The sequence below is a fragment of the Coturnix japonica genome, chromosome 2, assembly GCF_001577835.2.
Source record: "Coturnix japonica isolate 7356 chromosome 2, Coturnix japonica 2.1, whole genome shotgun sequence".
In the NCBI taxonomy this organism is placed as follows: domain Eukaryota; kingdom Metazoa; phylum Chordata; class Aves; order Galliformes; family Phasianidae; genus Coturnix; species Coturnix japonica.
Window position 1 is genome coordinate 115,396 of NC_029517.1, and position 14,864 is coordinate 130,259.

Genomic DNA, 14,864 nt, shown 5'->3' on the forward strand with positions numbered 1-14,864 from the left:
ACTGCCCAGAGTGTTTTTGCCCATCTGCAACATAGGAAAACAAACTGGATTTCCTCTTTCCTTATTAGGAAAATATATTTTTGAAAGCCCCTTCCGATTAATAATGCTTTGATTATATCCTGGTCTCACTGAAATGGTTTGAAAAGAATCTATAGTTTGAGCAAATCAATAATGAGTAAATACTGAGGGATGCATTCATATACAAAAATATGTGAGACGTGACAATCTTAGGAAGCACAGAGAGACTGCGGGAGGCACATAACCAAAGAAGGAGAACAGAGCAATCTTGGCATACAGTAATAAATTCACCTCTCATTTCAGCTGCACTAGCAGAACAGTTATTAGGTGAATAAAATCACAACAGTCTGGGAGCACAATGGAGCTGAGTGGGATAAGTAATAATAGTAATTATTTTTTAAAAAAATTTTTAAAACAACCAGAAACTCTACTGCTAAACAAGCCTGAGTGACTTTTTAAATTATTTTATTTGGCAAAATAATCACAAAAGTATGAAAAGATTTCCCTTGAGAAAAGTAAATCCTAATCTCGAACAGGACATTATCACAGCAGACATCAACGGCTTCCAGAAACGGCAGCCAGTGGTAAAACAGCAAAAGAAACTTAAATGTATTGCAGGGAAATGTGCCTGAAATCCTGACTGTGAACATACAGCGCACAGTGTCCAAGCAAAATAAAACTTAGGTGAACGGTTATAAGCAAAATGTCACAAATACGATAAGGATGGGTGGAAGACAAGGAGCTGCCAGCAGCTCTGGGCTGTTCTATGCAGCTTTTTGTCTATTTGTTGGGTTTTTTCTTTCTTTCTTTCATTTTTTTTACCATCTTCAAAGATGTAGGAGGAGACATGGGGAAACTTTCACAGCCATTTGGGTCAAAAGACAAAAAAAAAAACCCAAATGACCATTAAAATATTAGGAGATTTTGGCTGGAAAAACACAAGACAGCAGTGGAAGTGAAGGAGCTGCGATACGCCTATAGCAGCAGGTAGGACATTTTCTAAACCTTCCAGCTTTCTGTTCTCCTGGTATATAAATACACTTGAAGTCAGGAATACAGAAATGCCGGGCACAGCTGCTCATGGCACAGTGACACGATTGCAGTGCTCAGGCTGTAGCTGGACAACGTGCTTTCAGATGAGCCTTTTTTTTTTTTTGAGCAACCCAGTGCTGCAAAAGCAGCAAACTGCCGCCTGCAGCACCAGGCAGTGGTTTCCCTCCTTATAATAGGCACGACATGTTGGCAGGCAGCAGCTCACAGCAACAAACTCCATTTGGCAATGAGGTCACTAAGCCGTATAGTAACACGCTGCCTATGCTCCCAAGGGGACGAGGAACATAAATGATGGCACAAGTTAGTTGTAGTAGACCTCAAAAATGCTGGGGTTAGAAGAAGCATTAGTGGAATCCTTCTGGTGTGCAGTGCTTTGCAAAATGAATAATTTACATTGCTTTTGCTAACAATTAGCCGGTAAGGCTCAGATAGAGGTGTTTCTATGTGAACTGCGAGGAGAAGAGCTACCTGCTGTAGGTTATATCACATAATTGTCACAGTTTTCACACTCATGGTAATCAGCTGTGACTCTGGCCCAAGATTTCTTGGTGGTACAGATAAAAGCAGCATGGTCTCTGGCCTTTGCAGTTTACAAATGAAGTTAGTAGATGGAAATAGCAAGAGTGTGCAAAGGGAGAGCAGCAGTCTCCATGACGGGCAGCGGACCCAGCACAGCAGCTGTCTTGCTGTGCTTGTTTTGAATGGCTACCAAGTTCCTTTGCTGCACACCCCATCATCAGCACCTGTTTCCTGACCAATTTATACTCAGCCTGCAACTTGAAACCATAGAAACAACGTGCTTGTGGGGAATTTGGACTGCCCTGCTCTCTCTTGGGAAGCAAGCATGCTTCATTCCTCAGAGTCGCCCCAGTGCTCACATACTTCAGACAAGCTGGACACACTGCACAGCAAGGCCGCTTGTAAAAGCAATAGCAAATACTAAGGAGTAAATATCTGCTAACGTTGTACAGGGGAAGGGATTTACAGTTTTAAGTTGTAAGCTCAAAGATACAAAAAATAGAAAAATATTCCTTTAAATTTCTGTAGCGAAGATCCCAGCCATTAATCTGGAGTATGACACTCACCTAGTCTAAGTATGAAACAAAGTTAAAAACATAGCATAAAGCTGATGTAATGGAAAGTCCGTCGCAAATCCTTCATAAGAAATAAGGGATGAGGGATATTGGAAGAGAAAGAACGCAAGCATAAAAACAACCAGTCATTGGCATTTAGAAAAGCTTCATTTGGTTATAACGTAACTGCTTCCTTTGTTGCTTCATCTGATTTGTCACAACTCTTCCACTTATCCAACTGTTTTAATGCTTTTTTTTTTTTCCTTCAGTTTCTCCACCTCCTACGGACATTGAAGTCCAACTCCTGCCATTGCACATCTCACCACTGCAATCCAATCCTAAAATCCAGTTTTTATGCATCATATATTTGATGACCTCACACCCTCCATGACAGCTTTGCCATGTGCTTATCATGTCACTTAACACCAACAAGTGCTGTAATTCATCAATCACAAATCCTCTTCAGAAACTTCAGCTATAGGCCTACAGCCCCTCCTTGTTATGGCCTTTTTAAAGGCTCTGTTTTTTGCTATTTCCCTCTTTATATGTTAACTTGATTTATCTGTCCACCAGTTCTGTGGATCCTCTTGCATGCTTGTGGGACACAGCTCTGATACTTCAAACCAGAGCCCAGAATACCTTCAGAAAATGACTCCATTGTGTCTGGCAGCTGCTGGACTGTGTGCAATAAAAATAGTTTCTAGCAGTTTCTAATCCTGTAGCAAACTCCCAGCATAAAAATGATGAGGATCCTGACTGCAGCTGGGACCCAAAGACAAAGCATGGAAGAGAACAGGTAGGAGTGAAGTACTTGAGCAGGAGCTGGGAGCAGATGGCCTCCAGAGGTCCCTTCCAACCTCAGCCATTCTGAGACTGTGAATGGTGCATCAGCTGTATGGGTCAGAATTAGCAGGCTGAGGAGCACAGGTAGTTTTATAGTCTGCCACAGAGGCAAACAACCTGAACAGTCCTCATATTTACAGGCCCTTATTCTCATAGGACACATTTACCACCCCAGTATCTGAAGAAGGGACAACACAGAAGGGCACAGGCAGCCAGGGAGGAGCAGTGTGAAGGTCAGGGGCAACCTTGGCTGTGACCAGGAGATGGAGGTGATCAGGAACATGAGTGAATGGAGCAGTGCAGAAAACAGGGTCACAACCCTAGACTTCAGGAGAGCAGACTCTGGCCCTTCTGAAGATCTGATTGGAGGATCAGTGGAGGGCTGCAAAGATGGTGGGGCCAGGGGCAGCACCCCACTATTCACAGCTGACTCCTGGGAGGCTCCAGGATCAGACACCTGACGTGTGGGCTGCCTTTGCTTCAGGTACAATCAAAGAGGAGCCCACAGCCCGCGCTGCTGAGCTCTGCAAAGAGCCTTCCCTGCAAAGCGCTCTGCATATTGCCATGGGAACAGACTCGTGCCTCTGCTGTTGCCGAGGAGACACAGCACAGCACTGAGCCTGGTGAACAGTCCCCAAAGCACTGCAGCATCCCAAAGACCACGAGCAGTTTCACACAAGCACCTCCCTCCCCGTTAACCACATCCATCCTCCTCCCCATTCTCATTTTCCGCCTGCTTTAAGCACTCAGACACAATGTTTCAGCGTCTCCCAAATAATCAGCTTTGATATCAGCTTTTACAATGACATTGCCCACCCGAACACCTCCATGTGCCCGGAGTCTGTCCTCCCCACAACTCCTTCCTTCAGTACAGATCTGCTATTAGCAGCTGGGTGACAAAACCAGCGTCTCTCTCCTCTGTCTCCCCTCACTTTCGCTATTTTTGAACAGAAAATCAAAAGAAAGGTCCAAACCCAAAGGGCTCAGTGAGCACTACAGGCCTCGGTGGGCGCTACAGGCCTCGTGCTGTCCGCGCTGGGCGGAGGGAGGCGCGGACTCCCGCAGTCTCCGAGCTCCGCCTCAGGCCGCGCTCACGGTCCCAGACTGCCGCTGTGTGGCCGCCGGCAGCGCTGACCGCACGACACCGCAGCTCTGCGCGGACGGCCGGGCGGGGGCGGCCCTGCGGCCGGCACGGCGCCCACCGGGCTGGAGCGGGATCGACATCCACATCCTTCCCTCCTCAGACAACATTTACCCGTTCTTTCGGATGGAAGAGAAAAAGGGAAGGCGAAAACAATCCATCCCCAGTAGTCTGCTAGTTGAGAATCGGCAGCTCGGGCAGCGACAAGTGATGTGGGAGCAGCGGGCCCAGCTCTTCCCATATGGGGAGGCAGAACATCTGGAGGCCACGCTCAGAGAGGCAGTGGATGGAATCTCCTTGAAACGTGGGATCTTTGGCAGCAGAAGGGCTTTTTCTCCCTTACAACTGAACTTACAGAATCAGTGCTAACAACAGTCCAGAGGAACGAGCTCCACGCTCCAAGGGAGATCTTAGAGCCCCCCGGGCTGGATCGTGCATTAACACCCTGAGAAAAAGGCAGGTCAGACCATGTCAGACCCACCTGCAGTTACCAAGGCAATACCTGCATGTGAGATTTGCTGTCACCAGAGGTTCGTTGTTGACAGATCCCGATCCAGAATGTTTCAGGAGAGCATTAAGGCTTGTCCAGGCCTTGAACCCACCCTGCCCTCATCCACAAACAGCTGCATTGACTCAGGAGCCCAACAAATCAAGACAATTCTGAGGCAGGTGTGAAGGACCAGGGACCCCAGGTCATCCTCCTGACCTTACAGGTACAGAGGAAGGGTTGGATAGGAGCAGATTTATCTATTTATGCTAAGTGCTATGTGATACGCATTTCAGATCAAGAGCCCGTGCCTTCATAAAACAACACGGCTATTTTCCTCACTGAAGTTCTCCAAAACAAGGACAAAACCCTTCTATCTCTCTCGGGTAAACTAAATATAGTGAGTCCTCGTGGCCACCCACTACAAAACAGCATTAACTACACCTTTAATCTCTTCACATGTCTCTTCTGAACACTTTCATACTCCAGAAGGCTTTTTAAAGTACAGCTATTTGAAATGGAATCTGTATTACTGTAAAATGTGGTCATGTCCCAAGAACGGCACCCTTCTTGGACCCTGTTTTCATTCTTCTATTACCACACTCCTAAAGGCCATTTGCACCTATACAAATTTGTCCTTGTTTATTTCTCACTCTATGATCCTTGCATGTTTCTCCACTAAAAATTGAGCATTAAAAGGAACCCAATGTATAAATCAACTATATAAAGAGTCCACATCGGCTGTTAAAATGCAACCCTACCCAGTATTCACCACTGCACTAATTCTATCATCTTACATATCCTTCCACATACTTCCACCTGCATCCAAGGACTCAGATTACTCCATAACATCAGTGCCAGCACAGCCCTGCTTCTGATCAACTGATGCAGTCTGTAAGCAAGGGTGTGAACCAGCCAAGAAACAGACACCACCCACCTGTGCACTGTGCAGCCCTGTGAGGTCTTCAGGGAGTGCACACAACAGCAGCTTTCCCCAAAGGGAGATCTGAGCCCCTGAGTACCTGAGCCTGTGAAACCTAAAAAATCTTATCACTGTCACTGGCTTTGCACAGAAAGATAAAATCCAGAAGTGGGTGGTAAAGTAAGTGGAAGTGTAACAACAATCTGTACAGTGTGTTGTCACAAGGTGGTACTTTGAGGTAATGCTGGAATGAAATGTGACATGTTGGGCACAGCTATCTGAACCTCACCTGATTTAAACTGAAAACAAAAAGAAACAAAAAACAGCCCACAATCAAAAAGGAAGCAGGAACCACAAATAGCTCGCTAGGAAGACAAGAGCTGGTGCCAAGCTGACAGTGCCTCATTTATGTCCTTACAACAACAAGTCCTGGATTTTAGATTATCTTTCACTATTGCTTCCTTGCTGGGCACCCAAGTGTCTCTGCTTTCAAAACAGAGATAGCATTATCTACCTTCCCTACAAAGACGAAAAGAAAACCTGAAGGGATGGGCATCTCTATTCCTGGCCAGCTGAACTGTGCTTATCAAAATGAACACACAGCATTACAGGAGCCTTAACTCACACCAAGTCTGTGTGACATGATCGCAAGTGTCTACTTAATGGCGTTCAAAGTGAAGGAACTCTTTGTGGGGCAGCGGATATCAAGAGATGATGGTAAGGAAATGCCTTTTAAAGAGAAAGATGCACCCACGCCAGGTGAATTCAAATATTTCTGTTGGAAGTGACCTACAGAGATCACCCAGCCCTGAGTGCTTCAGGGCTAACCAAAGGCTACAGCATATCACTGAAAGCATCACCCATCTGCATCCCGAGCACTGACAGGCATGGGGCACTGACCATCACCCCAGGAAGCCCACTCCGGTGCCTGAGCACCATTACAGCACAGAGATTTTCCTCCTTTTTTCAGGAGCAGAGCCCAAAGCTGCACAGTGCTCAAAGAGTGGCAGCACCTGCACCAAACCCAGCGGGACAGAAGGCTGTGCTGAGTTCAATACAACCCAAAATGCAGTTGGCTCTCCTGGCGGCGAGGGCATGCTGCTGGCCCACAGTGCGGCTGATGGCAGCACAGCCTTCTGAACACTGCCTGCTCCTCCCATAGGATAAACATAGACACAAATATCACACAGTGGTACATGTGCATATGCTCTTTCACTGACCTGAAGTAACATGACTTTCATACACACATATATCCTAAAAATACGAGCAACCATCACAAAAATATGCACAGTACTTTTCTTTAAAGAGCAAAGTGCTCCAAACTGAAAATGCTACATAGTAAGTATTGATAACACTCCCAAGTCACTCACATTTAAAAAGGAAAATGAGAGTAATACAGGGGAGCTCATCAGTCAGGAGCACCTACTGGAAATTAAAAGAAAAAAACACAAAACCACAATAAATAATAACAAAAACATTAAAGATTCTTCTTTTAGAGAGAAAAGTAATGATATAATCAAAGCAGAGGTGAGTAAATAAATAATACAAATGACACTGACAGTGTTCACATTGCAATCTCTGCTATAATTAGATTTCAGTTAAAGTAATTGACTCAAGACCAAAGATAATGCAAAGCTGAAAGCAACAGAAGAGTTTTACACAGCGGTTCAGTAACAGAGATGTCCCAGCAATGATTATGGTTCAGTTCTCATTCAATAGACATGAAAATGTAGGTAGCTGTTGACACTGAGCATTTCTGTTAAGTATTTAGAAATAAGTCACAGGAGATGCTCATGGTTTGTACTGATGACAAAATAAAGAAATGCTGATTAGTACAACTGCTCCTACACAAAGTTGCTCAGAACTCTTCAGGTTGGTGGTGAGGCCCTGGCTCTGCCCTGGAGGTGCCCATGCCATGGATGGGGCCCTGGGCAACCTGAGGGGGTGGGGGACAGCCAGCTCACAGCAGGGGTTGGAATAAATGATCCCGTCCAACCCAGCCCTTCCACAATCCTGTGATCACTGTACAATCCATTCTGTTCTTTATATTACAGAGTGGTGAGCCAAGCTCTCGCTGCAAAAGGAACCCATTGGGAGCAGTTCAGGTGCAGACACCTACAGTCAATCAGACAAACCAGATCTTCTTTATACCCTGGCAATGCAGTGTCAGAATTGAAACTGCAAAAGCATTTTGTGTAACAACTATTTAAGAAGCACAGAAATGCACAGCTGCAAAGCGGGTGGTGTATGAGAGCTGCTGCTCTTCAATTAGCTGCTGTGATAAAAAAAACTGCTGAGCAAATCCCAGGAACGGGGATCAGGTCAAGAGCTGTGCACACTGAGGAACGCTGCCCCGTTGTTTTAGCTGGGCCATTCAAACTGTATTTAACTCAGATTACAAGAATTTCTTCACAAGATGGATGTGACAGAGGAATTCTGTGACAGAACAGTGCTCAGGCTGAGGGCCAGTCTTAGCCTCATAGACAGGTGCCACAGGTGCCTACAGCAAAGCAGTGGAAGGGAGAGAAGCCACCACAAAAACAGGAATGAGCGGCCAGGACAGAGCAGAACTTGTAAAATCATGACTTCAGTGTTTCCAAAGATAGGAAGGAAGCAGAGCAGTTGTAATGATTTACAAACAACAACCGCGAAGAATATTCACAATTAAATTCCCTTCTGACTAGTTGCATTTGCAGACATTTCAAATAAACTAATTTTGATTAATCAGGAAGATTGCTAAACATTGCTAGCTCAGCAATTTACCTTTAGTAAGAGTGAACTGGGGGGTGAGGGAGGAAGAAAAGAAGAAAGGAAAATAAAAGAAAAGGATAAAGAAAGCCCTGGGGACCTTCTCAGAATGTCAGCAGTTCAAACGCCATCCATGTTAGGACACTCGAAGCTCTGAATCAAGGCCAGGTTGGATGGGGCCCTGGGCAACTTGATCTGCTGTGGGGCAACCAGACTATGGCAGGAGGTTGGAACTGCATGATTTTTAAGGTCCCTTCCAGCCTCAAGCACACTGTGATTCTAGATGAGGACTGCTCCAAAACTAATGTCTCCTATCTTATTACATTGGCCCACAGTATCAGAGGTGGAAGTTGATGGTATGGCAGTAGAGGGTGAGCCTTCCCACTCATATTCTGTGACATTCTTTTGCTGTGTGACAGATGGCAGCAGAAGGGCATCCTGATAAGATGGCATCAGGCATGGAAGTCCATATGAAGCAGAAGTGTGTCATGCAGAAACAACAGCACCCATGAACATTCATCAACACTCGTGAACATTTATGGAGATGACGGTGGATGTGAGCACAGTGAAGGGTGGGTGGCATTTCAGCAGTGAACATGGTGGCAGTGAGGCACTTCCACTGGTGCATATTGTTATGAGTGCGGCACACACAAGTCCTCATTCATCACTGGCAAAAATGCACAGCTAATTGGAGTGTCTGTGCTGAAAAACAGTAACCTGTAGCTGAGAACGTGCTCCATCAAACATGGAAAAATACAGAGCGATTTCATGAAGCTGCGGCAGGGGAGATTCAGGCTGGACATTAGAAATATTGCTTCTTGGAAAGGGTGGCCAGGCACTGGAATGGACTGCCCAGGGAGGTGGTGGAGACACCGACCCTGGGGGTGTTAAGGAACGACTGGATGTTGTGTGGAGGGACATGGTTTAGTGGGAGCTATTGGTAATGGGTGAGCAGTTGGACTGGATGATCTTTTAGGTTTTTCCAACATTGGTGATTATGATTCTATGAAAAAAATAGAAGGAATTACTTCTGGAGCAACTACATGCATTGTCGAGGTATCCTGCTGCACTCTGTCATTTTTATTAATGAGATAGTCAATCTTTTACAAAAACAATATAGCACATACTTAACATGTGTCAAAAGAGAACAAACCCTGAATAACAACAGCTAAACAAAGAGGTACGTGGAAATCATTCTGTACTTGCTTTATTTTCCTCTTCTTTTTTTTCCCTAATTCCATTACAGGATGCAGTCTGAGTGCATCACAGCTCTTTGGTTCATGTAAACCACACTCAGTAAACTACTACGAGTATCTCTCTGGGCCAGCCTTTACCAGCTCAGCCAGCAGCAAAGAGCCACACACTGCAGGCACCAGGCAGAGCCCATAACCGTGCTGCAGCAAGCTGAGCAACATGGTTGTTAACAGGCCAAACCAGACAGTGACTACAAGCCCGATGTCTCTTAAAACCAAAAAGTTATGAGCCAAGCTATTTAATTCCAGGACAAAACAGACTGCATTTTCTCACTTTACCAGCGGCATCTTTACTAGTGAAATGAGCTGTGCAGGCTGTAAAAGACAAAAAGGCACTGAATCTTATAGGCATCCTGCATCACTGACTGAGAATGGATGCAGCTGGGCACTTATAACTGGAAGCAACGAGAGCAGAGGAACTAATGCTAGAAACCCAGAGACCTGAGAAAGGGGGTTTGTGAACCTTATGATGGAGATGACCAATACCTTCCAACAGTAGCACCGGGGAAGCCTAACAGCTAGGAGTTAAACATGTTAATTTAAACATGCTGCGAAAAGCAGTGCAGTCCTGCAAATCAATGACTACCACATGAACTAATCACATTTACTGGTAACAACTGAAGCAGTAAACCACCACAAGGAACATTTGCTATCATTATTCCTCATTCCGCTCTTAGCACTGCATTCCCTAACATCACTTGCTCTGCAGTTCACTCTGCCTATCATCGCCTTCCCTGACAGCACCAGCAGAAACTATCAGAGCAAGAGCTGTGCAACAAGAAGAATGGCTGAGGGCAAGAGCAGCAAGCAAGTGGTTCAGGGCTTATTTCACAAACACCAGTATTTTCCAGATATCCAAAGCAATATATCTTCCACACCCAATGCTCACCACAAGCACAGTCTTCCCAGCTGGAACAGGTTACTTTTTAAAGGACTGACACCTACCTGTGCCAGACTAGGCAGATGGTGAACACCTAGAGTCACATGTGTGCAGACCAAGAGGAAACAACAACCTTATCCACAGCAGAATGGGGCAGGAAACCAGATACGGTATCATGATGAATGAGCAGCAGACATTCTAATTGAACTGAAGCAGGAGCAGCTCTAAGAGAGCACGTGGAGGACACACTTGGATCCAGCTCTGAAAAGAGAAGGTCAAACAGTGAGTGAGAGAGAAGAAATATACATTATAAATAAAAGCTTCCTAGAACAGACCAACTTACGTGACACTTCACAAGCAACACACCTTGAAAGGAAGGATGCAACTGACCATGACTAAAGCCCCCCCTGCACATCCATGTTGCCTGTAAAGTACTTCTGCCCAGGCACTACACCACACCTGAATAGCTTGTAAGCCAGTCAGCCGTCAGTCTGTAGCCAGCTTGTGTTCGAGGAGGTTGGAGGTAAGATGAAGTATACCTCCCTGTAATCTGTTGCCATGTTGAGGCTTACTCCGGTAAGAATCACAACATGGTAAAGTTTGGAAGACATCCCTGGACTGGTCTCAGTTGTATTTCTGCCATAGGACATCTCTGGAGAGCAGTTCCAGTTTGGGAACGTTACCCAACCAGCCTGCTTCATGCTTCAAAAAGGAGCTCTAAAGGCTCTCAGCCTTCAGGACATTCCCACAGGAGCTACTGGCTGCCCTGGCAGGTTGGTCAGTGCTTCAGAGAGGAAAACAGTGACCCCACAGGGAACAGTCAGGCAGCATCAGTGGCTGCACGTTCACAACAAGGACCAGAGTCGATGGGCCTGGCTAAGGAGGAAAAGGCCACTCCTTGGAAAGGAACATACAAGAGCATGATTTTGTTTTGTAACAACCTAACAGCCCTTCGCTGCAGGTGATGAAGGGCAGAAGCATTACAGCATAACAAATGTGCACCCACAGCACTCACAGGTGTAAGCTCACACCCAGCCATGCAGTTAGAAGCAGCTGTTCAGAGAACAGACAGACAAGAACGGAAACATGAGCATCGTGGTGCCAGGCTGGGCAGCCCAGGGCAGCAGAAGAGCAGACAACCCCAGCAGGGCAGTAAGGGCTCTCAGCTCTGCAGGGTCAAAACAAGGCAGGAACAAAGGGCAGAAAGACTGTGGTGAACTGTGCCAAAATAGAGTTAAAGTCAAAGAAGGACGAGGTCTGGGACAGCAGTGGCTGAGTGCAACAAAGCAACAGAGGCAGTGCAGGTCAGACGGACTGGGCCAAGAGAGCAAAGAGCCAGAGCATGAGGTACAGAAACAGCCCTGCCATGCTGAACAACAGGAGATACCTGAGGCTGACAGCACTGAAGTCTCACCCTCATCGTGCCCAAGGAGTGAGGCCAGGCTGGGAATTCCTTCCCTAGTGCTGAAGGGCAGGAATCCTGCTTGGAAAGACCTAGTTCCTCACGGCAGTGTCCCTGTGGTGAACAGTTGGGTGTTGATTGCTACTGAGGCAGCACCAAGAAACTGGTTCTTTTCAGAAGGTTCACGACTCCTCCGGGCACGTCGTACTTTGAAGTCATTCTGCAAGAAGGGCACAACTGACAACCCAAAGCACAGTCTGAGACTGGACTGGTCGCTGGTCTCACTGCCAAGCAGACAGCGCAGAGCAGCAGCTTCCCCAGGAAACTGGGCAAATCCTGCAGGACCTGGCAAAGGGGACGTCATCCCCTCCGGAGTCCTCTCCTGAGGGGGGTAAATGTCCTTCCCAAAGGGGAATGGAAGCAGCTCCTCATCCCCACCATCCTGCAGAAGGGCAGCCGTGCAGATGGGTTCTTTGCAGGTTGGATGGTGGTATCTTCCAGAAGAAAGTTTGAGGAGCAGATGGGCCCCTGTGGGGTATAACCGCCTGCATGAGGCAGGAGATGGTCAGAATCACCATTCACCCCAGGATGGGGTGCTGGGAGGATCCACCTCTGATGAGGAATCTTGGGTTCTCATCAGCACAGATGGATCTGGAAGGTCAGCAGGAAACCAGCTCCAGGGGTGGGTGTAAACTACCACCAGAAAACCGGGAAACAAGTCTCCAGAGCTCGAGAGCTGGTGAAGCACCTCACCTCCTCGACACTCACATCTAATCTGTGCCGGTCTTTCCCAGCAACGTGACCCCAGGGTCCCCCCACAGGTGGTGCTGAGAGAGGAACCGGAGGAGAGAGCTCAGGATGCAGAGACCGGGATGGACGGAGGGAGAACCGTCTGCAAAGCATCGTGGCACGGCCCGCACCGAGCGGCGGTCAGACGGGGAGCACTTTGTGCTCATTGAGCACCCGGGGCGCCGCGCCTCCCCTCCGAGAGCACAGCGGGGTGCAGCCCGGGAGCAGCGCTGGGTGCAGCCCGGGAGCAGCGCTGTGTGCAGCATCCGGCCGCGAGGCAGCACCGGGTGATCAGGGCGAAGAGACGGTGCCGTTCCCCCCCGGAGCCGTCAGACGAGCGCTCCACGCCCCCGGGAAGCTCATCCCACGCGGCAGGACGGGCTCCCGGCGGCTCCCGCACCCACACGTGGGGCGGCATCCCGGCATCCCGGCACGGCGCTCCCCGCTCCGCCCGCCTCAGCGCGACGCGCAGCGGGACCACCGCGACCCGCCCCGGGGTGTGTGGGGTGCGCTGAGAAACGGCGGGGGCCGAACGGGCGGCACGAGGGGGCAGCGCCCGCGGGAAACGGCGCGGGGGGGGCGGCCCGGGGTCGTTCCCGGCCGGGAGCAGCGCCGGGGCGGAGCCGTCCCGGGGCGGGGGGGGCGGCGGACGCGGGGCGCGGCGCTCACCGTCCCGGCCATTCTCCTCCCGCTGCGCCGCTCTCCCGCTCGCACCGGAGCCGCCGTCCCAGCGCTGGGCGCCTGCGCGACGCTGCGGAAAGCGGCGCAGGGACCGTCTGCAAAGTGCGCACCGCGCGCAGGGCGGCGGAGCGGAGCGGTACAGAGCGGTGCCGGTACGGAGCGGTACGGAGCGGAGCGGCCCACCCGCAGCGCACGGTCCGCCGGGGGGAGGCTCCGCGCGGGGGCGGCCGCTGCCGCCGCTCGTGGTTTAGCGGCGCTTCGGCGGCTGGAAGCGGCCGCCCCTGGGTCCCTGCGAGAGCCCCGGGCCGCCTCCTGGAGGCGGGGAAGGGGCCGCACGTCTCGGAGCCCCGAGGCGCCCTGCGGACCGGTCCCGCCCGCCGCGGGGCTTTGAGGCGGCCCCGGGTAACGTTTGGCCGCGCCGCCTCCTCCGCCGAGTCCCGGCACCTCGGAGCCCCGCGCTCAGCGCTGCGGCATCTCCTCGTGCACCGACACCGCAGCCCCCGCGGCTGCCCGCACAGCCCCGCACCGCGCTGCTGTCGCCGCCCCCCCCCCCGTACCTGGAGCCGACGCAGCCGATACAGCGGCGCAGCCCCTCCGCCCGCCGCGCCCCGCCCGTCCGCGAACCCACCTGGTAGCGGGGCTGGGGCCGGAGCTGGGGCTGACGTGGTGCCGCCCGCGTGCCGGGTACGGAGCGGCGCTCCCCAGCGCCAGCAGCAGCCGACGGAGCGCTCAGAACCCATCCCTGCCCGGTGGCACTGCGGGTACAATCGGTTACCACGGCTCAGACAGACATCTGGTGCTGCCGAGACACCAAATACAGTCATATTCTAACAGTGAACATGAGAAGATAATGGCTTTGAATCGGGTCTAATACTTGGAATTCAAAACCAGTCTCTGCCAAGAGTTGTTGTCCCAAATTTGCTATTCCTCTTCGTGCCGGCCCTTAAGCAGCTCTGGGGTGTGAGGATGCTCAGGGCTGCGGGTCTGACCCACTGTGCCAGGCACGATGGGAAAGACAAGAGATGTTCAGTGAGAATCCAGTGGCAGGTATTTACCCAGTGCACTTTCAAAGGATAATTTGAGTAAGCACTGAGTGTGTCTGGTGCAGGTTAAATAAGCACCAGGAACAATGAGGGATGTGTGTTGCTATGGAAGGTGCACTAACGGTGGTAGCTGCGTGATGCACTGAGGGGCTGCGAGGGGGGTGAAGGCAAACAGCTCAGGTTAAGAGGGATAACAGGCGAGCAAAGATAAGCTGTTCTTCCAAAGATAAGCTTGTTCTGTTGTCTTCTGCACCCAGACATCTGATCTTGGCCAACATTAACCCCAGACCTTGTCTTTGGGACATCCCAGACGATCTGCACACCATTTTATTGCACCCCCTGAACGCAATTGGCTGTGAATCACTTTGGAGTGAGAAAACTCAGCACTGTTGGCTGTGACGGATACCTGCAGTCACCCTGGGGCTGGTACATGCACAGCTGAGCTGCTCAGAGGCACACGGTGCTGGTGAATTGGGCTGCACACGGAAAGGTCACATTGTTTATATTCCAGCAGAACCTCAGAGAAGGTTG

General features: G+C 49.7%; 1 long non-coding RNA gene across 1 annotated transcript; it reads right to left on the bottom strand.

Annotated features, from left to right (window-relative positions):
- Window positions 1–466: 466 nt before the first annotated feature.
- Window positions 467–13,053, bottom strand: LOC107308715. Its single transcript, XR_001552875.2, has 3 exons — window positions 11,806–13,053; window positions 10,484–10,679; window positions 467–8,987 (listed from the first exon to the last, which is right to left on the bottom strand). It is a non-coding gene; the product is annotated as an uncharacterized LOC107308715 (long non-coding RNA).
- Window positions 13,054–14,864: the final 1,811 nt, after the last annotated feature.